Source organism: Trichechus manatus, unplaced genomic scaffold, assembly GCF_000243295.1.
Source record: "Trichechus manatus latirostris isolate Lorelei unplaced genomic scaffold, TriManLat1.0 scaffold00104, whole genome shotgun sequence".
NCBI lineage: Eukaryota > Metazoa > Chordata > Mammalia > Sirenia > Trichechidae > Trichechus > Trichechus manatus.
This window is the reverse complement of record NW_004444040.1, coordinates 3,990,269-4,001,296: the sequence shown is the minus strand read 5'-3', so window position 1 is coordinate 4,001,296 and position 11,028 is coordinate 3,990,269. Positions and strand designations below refer to the sequence as shown.

Sequence of the window (11,028 nt, the reverse complement as noted above, 5' to 3'; positions counted from 1 at the left end):
CAAGCATGATGTCCTTCTCCAGGGAGTTAGTGGTTTGTATAAAAATAGACAGCTGAGCTGAACTAAGTAAGTTATATAAACTCATTAGCCTTTGTTTCCTTGTCTGTAAAATGGATTAATAATAGTACCTCAAAAACGATTGTGAGGATTTAATAAGCTAGTGCATGTAAAATTCTTAGCACATTGCCTGGTATATAGCTATTCTCTATTTCAAATGCAATCGGTGTTCACTGTAGAAAATTTAAAAATACCCGTATGCAAAAAAAAAAAAAAAAAAAAAAAGGAAATATAAAATCCTCCTAATTGCTAACAATCTTGGTGCAGAGCTTCTGGTTTGCACTTCAGTCCCAGCATATAAAGTACTTTTTCAGTGATGAAGCATTTGAGCAATTGTTGAATACAGCTCTGTTTGGATCATAATGGAGGCTTAGGTTGCATACCCATGCATGCAAATTAACTTTAAAAATAAACTCGAGCAGGAATAATAATGTCATTGTCACTCTCCTGTGCTGTGCTGTGCTTTCTGGATGGAAGGTCTAAGAGAGGAGATGTAGGAAAGGTCCAGGGCATTTTATAATCATGGGTGCGTGCCCATGCGGATACACGGTGCCTTTAAACTATATCTGTCACGAGTGCTGCAGGAGAGAGAGGCTGAGAAGTAAGTGGAAAAGTCCACAGCTGGAACAGGAAGAACAATCATGTTTCTTTCAAATCCAGTCGGGTAGTAGATGCTTCCTGGAGCATTGTGGGGAAAAGGACAGTGGGGCCTCTCCCCAGGGTGGGTGCAGCAGGAAGGTTTATCACACTGCCTTGGGCGGAGGCAGGAAGCAGTGGTTTGCATGCCAAGTACACGCTATTTTCGGTTGATGGCAATTCTTTACCTGATTTGACGGAGGATTTTCAGTGGAAACAGGAAGTGATACTTTTGTTTCCAAAATTTCACATACTTTTGTTTCCTTGGTTACCATAATTCAGATATTAGACGATAGGCTTGTAGTTTAGTTTGCTTGCATAAGAAAAATCCTTCTATTTTCTGTTGGGAGCCCTGGTGGTGCAGTGGTAAAGAGCTCAACTGCTAACCAAAAAGGTCAGCAGTTTGAATCCACTAGCTGCTCCTTGGAAGCCCTATGGGGCAGTTCTACTCTACCCTATAGGGTCACTGTGAATCAGAATTGACTCGATGGTTATGAGTTTGGGTTTGTTTGTTTGTTTTAATTATTGTTGGTTTACTCTCATGCAATCAAAAAATAAACAGATATTCACACAGAATATTTGAAAAGTGGTGAAAAACACAAAAAAGAAACAGTTTCACATATTCCCACTACTTTTTTGTGCATTTCTTCAAATTAAAAAAAAAAAAAATACTATCATAGGTATATTTGACAACATACTTTTTTTCTTTTAGATAAAATGGGATCAAACAATACGCTCTACAACTTGTTCTTTTTACAAGACATCTTTCCAAGTGAGTACATAAAGAGAAATCACACTATTTTTTGTGGCTGTGTAGTATTTTTTTAGTGTGTGTAAATAAATGATCATCATTGATGTAACCGTTACCTACTGAGGGATGTTTATGTTGTTTTTATTTTTAAATTTTGTTAATTTTAGGAAGACAATTTCAAGCTATGCTACAATGAATATTTTGATCTGTATATCTTTATGTTCCTGTATTAGTATTTCTGTGGAGTTGATTGTTCTGTTGGCTGCTAGGAGGGGTCTTTGGACCTAGAGTCAAAGGGTACCATCCTGGGGTCTGGGCAGGAGAAGACAGATGCTTACCCTCAGACCTAAAGAACCAAAGGAGAATGCTCAGTGTAAGACAGTGGTGGCAGTAGGATGCCAGAGCAAGATAACAGACCTATTCATTTGGGCCCAGGGCAGCATCCTTTGTACTGGAAATAGGATAAGGGTTGGGGAACATCTCTAAGGGTGGGTTGGTGCACAGCCCTGGGCCAAATTTAAATAATCATGTGAGATTAATGATTTGTGATTATGAAATCTCTTCAAGCTCTACTAAAGATTAGATGGTCCTTCAACTAGCTGAGTCTAATTACAAAGGAGGGTGGGCTTTGGAAGTCAATCCTTTACTTCCTTAGGCAACAGAATTTACCAAATCCACGTTCCTAGATACTGGGACTTTAAAATAGAAATAAGATTCATGAAATCAAGAAGTTTACAATCTAGTGGCAAAGTAATAAAGGGAGAGATTGAAAACCAGATATGAATACATTCAATAGAGTTCAATCCAGCCATGATGGAAATCTGTCTATGTGAATTTGTCCACACAAATATTTGTCATACCAACAAAGGAGAGACTAAGGAAAAGGGAGGAGGATGTTTGTAAGGAAAAGAAAATGTTTTCAAGACAAGCTGAAGATGACTTGATTGCTTCTTGGAGTTAACTGTGGTTCAGGTGGGTGGGAGAGTAGCCAATGGAGACAAGTCTTCTAGAGCAGAATCTCTCAAGCTTACATACATATAAATTCTCTAGGAATCTTGGTAAAATGCAGATTCTGATTCAGTAGGTCTAGAGTAGGGCCTGAGATTTAGCATTTCTGACAAGCTCTCAGAGGAGGCCAATGCTACTGGTCCAAGGACCACACTTTGAGTAGCAAAGCTCTAGGCTGAGGAGGCCCTAAGTCCTTTAGTATAATTGAAACGGACAAAGATATCTTGGATCAGAGATAAAGTCTGAGAAGTAGGGGGCATCAGCTAAAGAATATTTATCTAATTATGGAGAGTCATTGGGATACAAAAAAAAAAAGAAGAGACTTAATTGAGGAAGGAATGGAATCTAATCCATAGAGGCAGAGTGTGGAGAAAAAAATCTCCCACTCACCGTTATTATTATAATATTACTATTATTATTACTAACATCATCATCACTTTGCACTTAGGCCATGAAAGTGGAGAATTAGTTGAACTAAGCAAAGGGATACCAGCTACCAGTTGCCATCTCGTCAATTCTAACTCATGGTGACCCCGTGTATGTCATAGTACTGTGCTTCATAGGGTTTTCAATAGCTGAGTTTTTAGAAGCAGATTGCCAGGTCTTTCTTCCAAAGTACCTCTGCGTGGACTCAAATCTCCAACCTTTCAGGTAGCAGTTAGAAGGCTACTCCTGAAACTATATATTCATAATACAGCTTATGACATGAACTTAGCATATTGAACACAGACAACATACCAATAGTATTTAGAAAGAGAGGTGAAAAGAGAGGCAACTATGGGGTTACTTGGTTTGGCTGAACCTGGCATAGTACAGAATCAGCATTGTTGTGAAAACACAAGAAATGGCCTGGCTATTACAGGATTCTTAGGTCTCTGAATTCCTTAAAATTCCCAAGATGAGTTCTGATCTTCTACAAAAAGTATTTTGGCTGTTTGCCTTAAACAGTGGGTCTCCACTTGGACACAATCCCACAATTTGAATCAATTGGTGGCGACTTGACAGTGGTTTCCCTGAAATGCGATCTGGGACCTAAGGACAGAATTACTGACAATAATGGCAAGCTTCATCAGACTGTCTTGCCATTTTCCTACAGTATCTTTCTCTAATAAACTCCCTACCTGTAACTTCCCTCCCAAACCCAGTAAAATATATGTCTCTAAAACCAACTGATAGCTGGTTCTTTCTATGGTTGGCTGGGTAATAAAAATCATTTGGGACCCAGTTTCCATCTCTGAAGGGCTTTTGTTGACTAACCACACTATCCTTCAGTTCTCTAACCGTGAATCGTAGTATGATGTTTGTATTAAATAAATGAAGACCACTTATTCTGATTTCAAAAAAATGCTTAGCAATTAGTTAAACTGGGAGGAAAAAATGGCGTTAGAAGTCTAACTGTAGTCACTTTCATAGCCCCTAAGGGTTTTCTTTCTTTCCTTTAGGAAAATATTTTAATTATTTTATTTTTGCTGTTTTAACATTTGTATACAGAGTCACATTAGTTGATTGTATGGTAATACGTTCCAAGTGGTTTGGATGATTCCCACCCTCTCTCCCTGCCCCTTGCATCTGCTCTTTTAGCAGGAAAACATGGTAAGGAACATGGCTATGGCACCCACCTTTTTGATGAAAAGAAGATAGACAGACAGTTAGATAGATAGATAGATACATAGATCAATGAATGGATGCTGTGGAGTTGACTCTGACTCACTGTGACCTTACGTACAACATAACTGTTAAAAATAATCAAAACCTCAAAGAAATTGAAACATAAGATTTATTCTGAGCAGTTATTCTATAAGCATATAGGGAGACCATTCGGATTCCAAAAAAAAGCAAATGGCTTGAAGTAGGATAGTTACAGTGAACTATGTAACTACAATGACAAGAGTAGAAGATCAACCGTTCCACTAACATTAACTTGATTGATTGAGCCCTGCCCTCGCCCTTTTACTGAAATCAACTGATATCATGTCACACAGTGGTCTCTGGCCCTCTACCCACCTGCAGCCTTGATACCTTTTGAAATCAAAGTAAGCCTGACTTCGAATAGGAAAGAAAAGTTTAGCAATTTTGGGTAGGGGAAAAAAAAAAACATTGGTGGGATTAATTTGGGGTCTGAAATTCTTTTACAGTTAATATTTGTTTTTTTTGGGTAACAAAAGTCTTAAAATCGAAGTAAGATGTCTGTTATTAATTTTCCTCTTTGACATCACAAAACATTGCCCAGTCTTGTATCATCTTCATATCACCAGTATGTTTGAGTCCATTGTTGCAGCCACTGAGCCAATCCTTCTCACCCAAGGTCTCCCTCACCCTTGCTGGCCTTCTACTTTACCAAACATATCCTCTTCCATCGATTGATTCTTCCTGGTGACATGTCCAAAGCAAGAGAGTCAGACAATGTTCTGTTGTGATCCATAAGCTTTTCATTGACTAATTTTAGAAGTAGATCACCAGGCCTTTCCTCCTAGTCTGCCTTAGTCTGGAAGCTCTGCTGAAACCTGTCCACCATGGTTGACTCTGCTGTATTTGAAATACTGGTGGCATAGCTTCCAGCATCATAGCAACATGTAAGCCACCACAGTATGACAAACTGATAGATGAGTGGGCTTCCCTTTAACACAGCAAAACTAAGACAATCAGGAGTTTGCTCTACTGTCTTGGAATTCAAACTCAGGCTTACTGGGCTAGGCAAGAAACATGAAATGTACAGCTAGGACGAGGGGTAGGGGGTGAGTAACGAGGTGGTGGGGGCCTGTGTTGGGATAGGGTGTGCGCTCAAAATTAAGTTGAAAAAAAAATCAGCATGTGGGCAATGTGTCCATGGCTGTGGGTCAGTTATGTCATCTTACTAAATGTCAGAGCAGTACTCCTGCAGGGCAAGGTGGCATGGGTGTAAGAGGGAGGCCGCAGCAACGGGACCCCAGCAGCTGAATCTCTGCTTCTCCAGGAGGTACACAGTGTTGTTTTACTATCAATAACCCAAATGTTGACATATAGAATGGACAAACTTACTTAATACTTTTTCCTGAATATTTCCCTCCTCTCTATAAACAACTTTATACCTGCTATGTGCCAGGCACTGCGCTGGAATATGAACAGCAATAAGACATGGATCCTGCTCTTGAGGGCTTGATAATAATAGGGCAAAATAGAGCTATAACAGATAAATGCAACTAAATGTTAGTTCTCACTGCACGCTGGGTGAGCGGCTGAAGAAAACTCTCTTTTTTGTTTTATAGGCAAAACCACAAAGGTATAGTTATGAAACAGCAAGGCAGGAGTAGAACAGAGAGCAGAATCCCCGCTTTAATCTCCATCTAAATCACTCCTACAAGAAGTGTGCCACCTATGCCAAGAACCCTGCCTTCCTGCTTCCAGTTGCAGCTTGCACGGGCTATCTGCTGGCCTGGATTTAGCTGCTGCTGAGTTTCTTTGCTGGGTGCGTGGCAGTGGTGCTGTGGGAGTTTTTTTTTTGTTCAGAGTAAGGATCTGCTTGGAAAACAGTGGCACATTCTGTGTACAATTACCAATATTTTCACCAAAACGATTGCCAGTCAGTTGCTGAACAGTTTGAGCGGTAAAGGGAATCTCCTTTGGGAACTCATTTTAATGCAGAAAGCACAAGACTGAGAAGCATCTGGATAGATGTAATAATAATAATAATACAGTAAAACCTGTGAAAGCTGGAACCTGTGTAAAGCAGACACCTGTCAGAGAAGGAAAACAAAAATATTTTCCACTAACATGAGTGATAGAAGGATGGAGATACTGCACCCTGTCAAAGACGGAAAACTTGCCAGACCCAGAAAAAACAAGGCAGTCCAGTCCCACTGAGTTCTGGATCTCAAAGGTTTCACTGCCATAATAAAATGGAACAGACTGGAAACAAAATGGCTCAGTGCAGTGTTTTCTGATAAAACTTTTGCTTCTTAGTTTTCTGAGGTCTCCTAAAGAGCCCTTAGAATATATAAATTCCAGAGTTGTAATTATGTTATTCGTGGTAATTTTTCTTTAATGACTGCTTCATGATATCCACTTTCACTAGCATGCTAGTTCTTTACAAACCGTAGCCCACTTCTTAGGTATGATTCTTTAGAATGCTACCCTCACTAAACAGAAAAACTTGAACTGACCCTTGTATGTGGCTGGTAGTCCACAGATGACTTATTTATCAATAAGTTACTTTAGTCAAAATTTAATGAAGGATTTCCTCAATCAGTTGATCCCCTTTTTGTGGGGAAGGAGATTCATAAATCTTTCTAGATTATTCTTCCATTAAATAAAAAAGACTTTTTAAAGCTCTCCCTTTTTAATTACATAGATTTAAAAACATAAGTAATCTAATGATTTAAATCTTCAATAAATATATGTGTGTATATATGTGTATGTATTGTGCACACACACATATATAATACATGTATATATTATATATATATACATACGTATTTATAATTAGCTTAATTCCCCAAATCTGTGAGTTAGGCAAAGTATTTCCTTATTACGTCCATTCTAAGGTCCCCTTTTTAAAATTGTAACCTCTGTGAAATCGCTGATGGCAAGGTGGCAGTCCTGATATAGCTGTCATCCCCTGGGCATGATTGGATGTGACTGTTTTTCCGGGTGGCATGACCGAAAGTTACAACCTCTGGATGTTTCGGTGAACAGACCATTTGAAGATGGAATAGGAGTCCTGGTTGTTGTCTGTAGACCTTTATCAACACATTATCTTAGGATAAAAATAAAAAGCAACAGCATGAAAACTTGGCCAACGGGTATTGGTGGCTTGGAGAAAATCCTGGAGATAGTATTTGAGTGCTTTAAAAAAAAAATAGTGCTGCATCACTAATGTTCATGCACGTTATTGTTTGGAAACACAAAGCCATTGGAAAGTTACTCAGAGTTGTACTCTAAATGTGAAGAAGTTTTAGGACTACCTAAACAATTTATTTCACTTATATTTTCCTTGTTACATGTGCAGAATGACATATGATAAAAATGTATGTCTAAATAGAGACCCAAAAGAGCACTTTTAGTAAGTAAAACTAAACATTCTAAGTTGTAAGAAAGTATTATGCATAGTTTAAAAGGCAGCATTATTTTTAGTTCTTAGTATTGTCTTATAATCGACGTTTTAGATTCGATGACATAGGAAATCCCTTCATAGGTGAAGGAACTGAGGCTCAGAGAAGGCCTAGGTACACTAGGGAGCAGTAAATATTCTTCTAAGTGCTGAGTGCCTTCTCAAAATTCATCTGAAATACCCTGTGGTATTTTATTTTTTTAAAGCAAAAAGAAAGTTTTATTTGGCATATATTCCAAAGGACAAAAGTGGCAAGCGGACAACCATTCTGCTAGAGCCATGTCTGCCCGAGTCCAAAGAGTATTACAGAATAGGCAAGAATGGGAAAATGGACAAGCATGCTGCCATAGCCATGTCTGCCCAAGTCCAAGGAGCCATTACAGAGCCATCAGTATATATTAACCTTACAAATGGGCAAAACCATTGAAAGCTTTATCTTTTCACAGATTGGCTAGAAACTGTGATCCTACATTTTGAATGGTCTTTCTTAACAATCATCAGTACAGGTTTCCGTAACGAGATTCAGGAGGGTCTTCATTGGTCCAACAAATTTCTATTCACTAAATGCTAATAGAAAAAGACAAGAGTGGAAAGTCTTTTGTGTTCTGTTTGATTGGCTTTATGTGAAAGTTTCCCTGAAAGATACTTTCCAAGATTATCTTAGATATTGTCTTTACACCTCAGGGCCCAGTTGATATGTCTTTGTGAGTCCTTGTGAGCCCCTAGCTGGATCACATTTTTTATGTTCAAGGACTGAGAATAATAACTCCAATATTATTTCCTAAATCATTCCCTCCTTTTGATCGGAGATTAGAAGTAACACATCGATGATCAATACCTGGACTTAGTTGAGCTCCTAGATGGTGGCCATTGCAGGCTCTTTAAACTCACAGTACTGGTTTTCCACCAGATGCCATCTGGTTCTTCATCAGGTTATTAAGTAGGAGTGATGTTTTCATCAATTGCATTGCTGAAGTTAGCAGACTCAACGCACATCAACATTTTAGCCCGAGGCCTTCTTTTGCCTTTTAGGTGTGAAAGACAATAGAGGATAAATTTTATTATGCCTAATACTATCTGGATATAGACTAAGAAAATTACTATTCCTTGCAATAGTGATTTAGCCCATGCACTTATTCCTGATGGTAACCAACCAAACAAATCTGGTGTTTGTAAGAGTGTTACAGTGTGTAACCAAGTAGCTTGCTGTCTAATTCTATAGCACAGACTACTTTCTTGGGATAATAAAAATCTAAGATTATTATTATCTCATGTCACCTTGGCTTTATGAGATCAGAGCTCCCTGTTGTGCTTCCATCTCACTAACAACTTCATCTGTTATTAGCCCCATAGTGATTTGACAAATTTCTTAAAGATTTTTCCATTTCAACTATACCATAAGTAGGAATTAACCTACTAACCATATCCTGAATATTGGACCGATGCGTTTTTTCTGACTTTTATTTCACAGTGGATAATGATTTTAACATTACCTTTCCAATATTTACTAGCGTTGTTATTATGAATATCTAAAGGTAATCCGAAAGTTCTCAAAGTGCCTTGCCCCTGCATTCGTCAGGAACCTAAACAAGCGACTGTCCACTTGAATTCACTATGAGTTGGAAAGGGATCATCTAAGTTAGTATAGTTGGATATACACTGAAACATATATCCATAAGGAGCACACAAGTTTGTCTAGAGGAAACAGAAAACAGAAAAATTTACATGTGACAACCAAGTTTCCACTAGAGAATTAATGATTAGGAAGATAATATAGGATGGACTTCTCCTGTAGAAAGCTCTTCAGTTAGTCTGTTTAAAACATACTAAGTGTTCTTGCCAGGGCAAGCTGCCCCTCCTTGGTTTACCTATTAACAGTCATGGATCACTTTCTCAGAAGCAGAAGTGGAACCTAAGACAAAATGGAGTCTGAGCCATGAGGTCGATCTCCTCTGAGAAGCTGGTTTCTTCAAGATACATAATTTTCTGCATCGTAAGAGGGTGACAGTTTGGTTACAAACATTAGACAGGTATTTCTAATGACACTGTCTTAAAGACTGATTAAACAAATTACTGATTTACCTTAAACATAACTCTCAGTCTGATCTTTGAAGTTAGTTTCCTAAAACAGACTGAATTCTTTGGAAAAAAGCACAATGCCCAGAGCAAAATGGTCTTACTAGTTTATCTGGACCATTGTTTGACTCAAAGTAGCTTCAGGAACCATTTTTTTTCTCAAAGCTTGAGGTTCAAAAGGACACCCAAAGGCGATGTCCTGTGTAGGTTGCCCCAACCTCCATGAAAGCCAGAAATCTGGGTTCTAGGAGAATTACATACACCTTTCTCATCATTCTTTCCTTTGGATCATGATGTTGCTACAGAATCTTTTATCAAAAGTGCTCAATAAATGGTAATTGGGCATCATCTGGTTTTTAAGATCCCAGGCACCATACAGAAAACTAGGAAGTAGAATAGAAACAATAACACTTATATTAGGCCAATTGTCTGAAGTAACCAATGAAACCATGACCCAAAGGTCTTTGAACCAAGGAAACAAATCTCATGAGATACTTGTCTATACATAAGCAGCATTAGTAACCATTTTTCGTGTGCCTCAACAGCACCTACATTCTGTAAAACCTCAGATTCAGTGTTAATATAAACACAACAACATTTATCTATTAAGGCACAAACTGTTTCTTGAGAGACTAACATGAAAGCTAATACTATTCTATTTTGTAAAATTGTAGCTCAAATTTCAGACACTTTTCTGGTTATGATATTTACAACTTTGCTAAGGTTACCAACAGGACAACTCTTAACAACTCTTAACTCTTCTAATTCAAGAGTTACAATATCTAAACCCATCTATTAGATAATTTAGGAGAAATGAAAATAGTTTCTTATATCCATAAATTAGGAACTGAAAATATCAGCAATATTCCCACATAAAACCCATAGTTTCCTTTTGTTTATTCAGTCTTATGTAGTTAATTTCTGTTCCACATGTTTCTGGATCAGCTGCAGTGTATGAACCCATCAGCTTCTGCATAAGAGTTCTGGAAATCTTGACTGAGTCTAGTCACAGTCTTTTTCACAAGTCTAATATAGTCCATCTTTTTGTTGAGATATTTTGGTCAAATGTTTTCAGCAAATCAGCAAAGTAAAAACTTACCTGCAGATGACAAAACTTAATATGGCCATGATTAATTTATAAAAATAATATTCTTAATAGTGAAAGACCTGATAGAAATTAATGATAAGCATTGCACAAAGGCCAAATAAAATCAGTTTAAAAAACTTTAGACAAAAAATATTTCTACGTATAACCATTAACCGTATTTTTTTTTGTTTGTTTTTTATTGTACTTCAGGTGAAGGCTTACAGAACAAATAGTTTCTCATGAAACAGAAGTACACATGTTGTTTTATGACATTGGTTAACAACCCCACAACATATCAACCCTCTAACTTCTCAACCTTTTTTTTTT

General features: G+C 37.8%; 1 protein-coding gene across 1 annotated transcript in view; it reads left to right on the top strand.

The window, feature by feature from the left end:
- Nucleotides 1–1,446: 1,446 nt before the first annotated feature.
- Nucleotides 1,447–11,028, top strand: part of GPCPD1 (glycerophosphocholine phosphodiesterase 1) — an 89,872-nt gene continuing 80,290 nt past the window's right edge. Inside the window, exon 1 of the mRNA XM_004383047.3 lies at nucleotides 1,447–1,465. The gene's annotated coding sequence lies outside the window, so the exon portion shown is untranslated. The remainder of the gene's footprint in view (nucleotides 1,466–11,028) is intronic.